At 35.6% G+C, this 4,064-nt stretch overlaps 1 long non-coding RNA gene across 1 annotated transcript; it reads right to left on the bottom strand.

Annotated features, from left to right (window-relative positions):
• Window positions 1-943: 943 nt before the first annotated feature.
• Window positions 944-3,573, bottom strand: LOC104080951. Its single transcript, XR_683569.1, has 2 exons — window positions 2,847-3,573; window positions 944-1,705 (listed from the first exon to the last, which is right to left on the bottom strand). It is a non-coding gene; the product is annotated as an uncharacterized LOC104080951 (long non-coding RNA).
• Window positions 3,574-4,064: the final 491 nt, after the last annotated feature.

Here is a 4,064-nt window from a genome sequence, read left to right as displayed (position 1 = left end):
TTTCGAAGTGACTTCCAAAGGCTCAGTTGGTTTAGCAGTTATGAAGTTCTATACAGTAATAAGCTATCACGTATACAAGAGATGTATTTCTTTGCTTGTCATTTTATGGAAGGGCTAGGTGTAGCTTTGCAGCCTAGGAGAAAGAACTGAGCTGATTTTCAGAAATGTAGCTCCTTCATTGTTCCTCTGTGGCACATGTAATACTAAGAACAGTATTTATTAAAATCAGTGTTTCCTTTTTTTTTTGTGTTGATTTTCTACTGTGTTTTTAATCCTAAATTCTCAAAAGTAGCTTTTCTATTAGAAGATATATGTCAGAAATATTCATGTATATAAAATCTTCTATGATCTCAGACTGTCTGCAGCTTTGGATCTAATTCAAAGACATACACAGGTTTAATTTAAAACGTGGAAATAGTTTAATCAATTCCAGTAGTCTAATCGGATGTTCCATGAAGTATGCATAAGAGTTGCAATTCTGGGCCTCAATCGTAAATGGTATAGAAAGGGAAAATGTCTTCCAGACCTGGTCCAGAAAGAGAGAGTACACTCTTCTGGGTAAAGATACTAAACCTGTTTTCCGTGCAACACCATGAATCCTTGTGTGGTACGTTTTATTTTACTTGAAAATAAGCATCAGCATGAAAATATGAAAGTTGTATTTGACTTATGTTAAACACATTCTAAAAATGGCGATATAGAAAATGTAACTTAAGATTTTTTTCATTTGGAGAATGTGTATTAGTGTGCCATTGTAATTATTAATATTTCTTAAAAGAAGTACTGAAACTATTCTTTATTTTTTCACACCACTTTAAAGGATTTTTAATCAGAAAAGCACATCGTCAGTATAGCATGATGATTTCAAATACAGATTCAGTAAAGGCAAGAAAATCTAACCTTTTCTAGCTTTCCACAAGACTAACAAAAATGCTGCAGAATATAGTCAATAGTTAAAATTTTATTTATAATATTACAATTTTTGGTATAACAGTGTTCCTGTTTCCACACTTATGCATTAGTGTAAGTTATAAGCCTAAATTATGGTGATCTAAAAATAAAACCCTTTTGTCTGTTTTCTGGTCTCAGCTATGAAAAGACATAATGCACAAAACCATAGAAAGCATCATGGGGCTTGCTTATATGTATTTATATATTTAACTAATCTCTTTCTATGTTCTGATTGTTTTCAGTGTTTGCTTACATTTCTTGTGTCTTGCATGTTTGCTGGCGATAAAACAGTGCCATCTCTGTTTCTGGAATTAGGATTTCATCTGTTATCAATGAGAAGTTGAATATCGTCTGCCTTCATTTACGTAATTTAGCACCCTAGCTGGGCTCACAGATACGTTTAGCAGTCATTGATGCAGCGCCCTTAGCTTAGAGACACTTCGCTCTGGAATGTTTTTGTAATCTGTTCAGACAGTGATTTTTTTCGCTTTGAATTTAGAAATCATTCTTACCATTGCTGATCTTTGCACTGTGTGCGTGCAATTGATGTTCAAAAATGTCATCAAAGTGTAGTGTAGATGTACACAAAAACAATAACAAATAAATTGAGTACAGTTCCAATAATCCCAAGCAGTGCTAAAATAGATTCTTCTTTTTCCTCTTTCTCCTCTTGCCTTTTTACATCTTCCAGTGTTGTAATGGTAGAGGTCCCCATTTTTACTGCAAATACCTTCACCAGTATTCTGGCAGCTAGCTAGAAGAAAGAAAGCAAATGGTAAATCTGATCTGACGAACATGCAAGCTTTGATATTTTTAAAAACAATTCTGTACTTCTTTACACAATATTTCTTAATGCTATGTTTATTGATTTGTATTCACCTTCTGTTTTCTTTTTGTATGAACGTGTCCATGTTAAAAGTAATTGTTCTGTAGATACAGATTTGATAGAAGGAATGAAAAATAGCTTGATGCTTCAAGCCAATTAACATGCTTTATTATAAAAGAAATTTAAAATTTGTCGTTAGCCAGCTAATTTCCTTATGAAACATCAAATTGATGAAAGCAGGTATGTGAGCATTGTCAAATACTCTGAAATGCCTTGGGAGATTATGTGAATTTTCAGTTGTTGTTAAATATTTAACTGTCGCGGTACAAAAACAGTTGAAAATATTCATGTCTGCTGTTTTCGAACATGGAAAATATGCCTCCTTAATACAGTATCACAGTTCCTTTTGACCAGTGAGCCCTAAGTAGGCGATTGCAGGTGAGATCGTATCCTTTTACTTGTTTAATAGATCAGCCTTTGGACATCCATAAAACAGTAAACATTTAACAGAAAATGTCTGTCTCTTCAAATACAAAGGTGGTTGTTGTTATTATGTATGCTGCTTATTGCAGTATGCCAAAGGACAGTAGTACTTTTATAGTAATAAAATTCTATGCAATATAAGGACATGAGAGAGATATTTACAGACGCGTGTATGATTTATTACCTTTTTTGTTGCAAAAGTGAGGTTGACAGGTGGTCTCTATTACTTAGCTGCTCTTGTGCTCTTAATTTACAGTCAAATATCCTCTAGAAACATATTCCCTGTAAAATTATGTTCATTGGTGGCTGAGGTGTTGATACTATATGTAATCTGCTATGCTGTTTTAGCCTTATTGATCAGAAATTTCCAACCTTAAACCAAAATTTGATTGGGATTTCTACTAGTGCACGTAACCCCAATTTACTGAAAATTTGCAGTCACATTTTATAGTGCAATAGCATTTTTCTCTCCTGGCAAACATCTATAATCATTGGAGATAAACAGATTTTTGCTGTGAGTCTAATTAAAGCTATCAGCTCAGAGCATATCTCACAGAAAGGTAAAAAAAAATACGGTGTTTCTTACCCTACATTGCATCAGGAATAAAATGTCATCAGACATGCTTCTCACTCGTCGATTCAGTGGCAAACCAGGCTTTTATCTTCATGAAGGGGCTGCTTTCCTCACTCAGACAGACCAGATAGGAGCATGAACAGTTCCTTGAGGAAGAAGTTTATCAGTGAGGATAATAATGTTACAGAATCTTCCAAATGACTGGCCTTTTCTCTCAGTAATCCACTAAAGCAAGTGTAGTCGAAAAACAGTAAACCTCTTTCTGGTAATGATCCTTGCTGTTGACTAATTCTCATTAAAATTGAGGATTTTTTTCCTTAGATGATGCAAAGCAACAAAATGCATGCTGTTCAGTTTTGCCTTTAAAAAAAAAATATGAACAGCTCCTGGTTTTATTCAGTTACATTTATTTATTAAGACTTCAGAAAAACCCAGCCTTTGGTTTACTCTTTGTGGCAGCCGTCTGAAGACGCTTTCTCACGTTGACATGCTGTAATTCCAAATGCAGCAAACTACGTGCAGTCACACTATGTAATCTTAGTCCAGCCTGAAAAAGGATGAAAAGAAGTCTGCTTTACTGGCAATAGTATGAACGCTGTCACACACCTGCATTCAGAGCCTCTGGAAAGAATTCCAAGGTATTCTTCGGAGCATTGCATAACTTAGCCAGGCAAATTTGAAGAGAGGAACGACAGTGGCTTTAGTTGCACACTGTGGTGAGCTGTGACATTGATTAAACATGCACTTGGCACTTGCTGAATAAAGAAGGAGCTACAAGCCACCCTTGCAGACAGTGAGTTGCATAACAATGTGCGATGGCTCTGCTGTTTCATTGTCAGGCCCCGCACATTTTAGTCCTGTACCAACGGAGAAAGTGTGCAGTGTAAAGAGCAGTAGAGTTAACTGTGCTTCGGCGTTTTCTGAGGAAGTGCTGCATGACAAATGGTGACATTAAGGCATTCAAGCTGAAACAGTGTTTCTGCCTTTTGTCTTTTTATGCTTTGTTTGACAGGCAATTGTTTCTATGGGAAATACTACTTCTAACGCTTTTCCTCTTTTCATTCGCCACCCAAAGAATGCAGGTTAGTGTGTAATTAATGAAAACACAGACTTAAAGAAAAATATTCCTGTTCTGATTTCATAGCAAGCAGTAACTTGATTTTTTCCTAGGTAAATCAGAGAGGTATTTTTTGCCTGCCCTATTGGAAAGGGCGGGGAGCTCTGTGAAGT

This window comes from Fulmarus glacialis, unplaced genomic scaffold (assembly GCF_000690835.1).
Source record: "Fulmarus glacialis isolate BGI_N327 unplaced genomic scaffold, ASM69083v1 scaffold47218, whole genome shotgun sequence".
Taxonomy (NCBI): Eukaryota; Metazoa; Chordata; class Aves; order Procellariiformes; family Procellariidae; genus Fulmarus; species Fulmarus glacialis.
The sequence above is the reverse complement of the archived record's forward strand: the minus strand, read 5'-3'. Positions and strand labels throughout refer to the sequence as shown.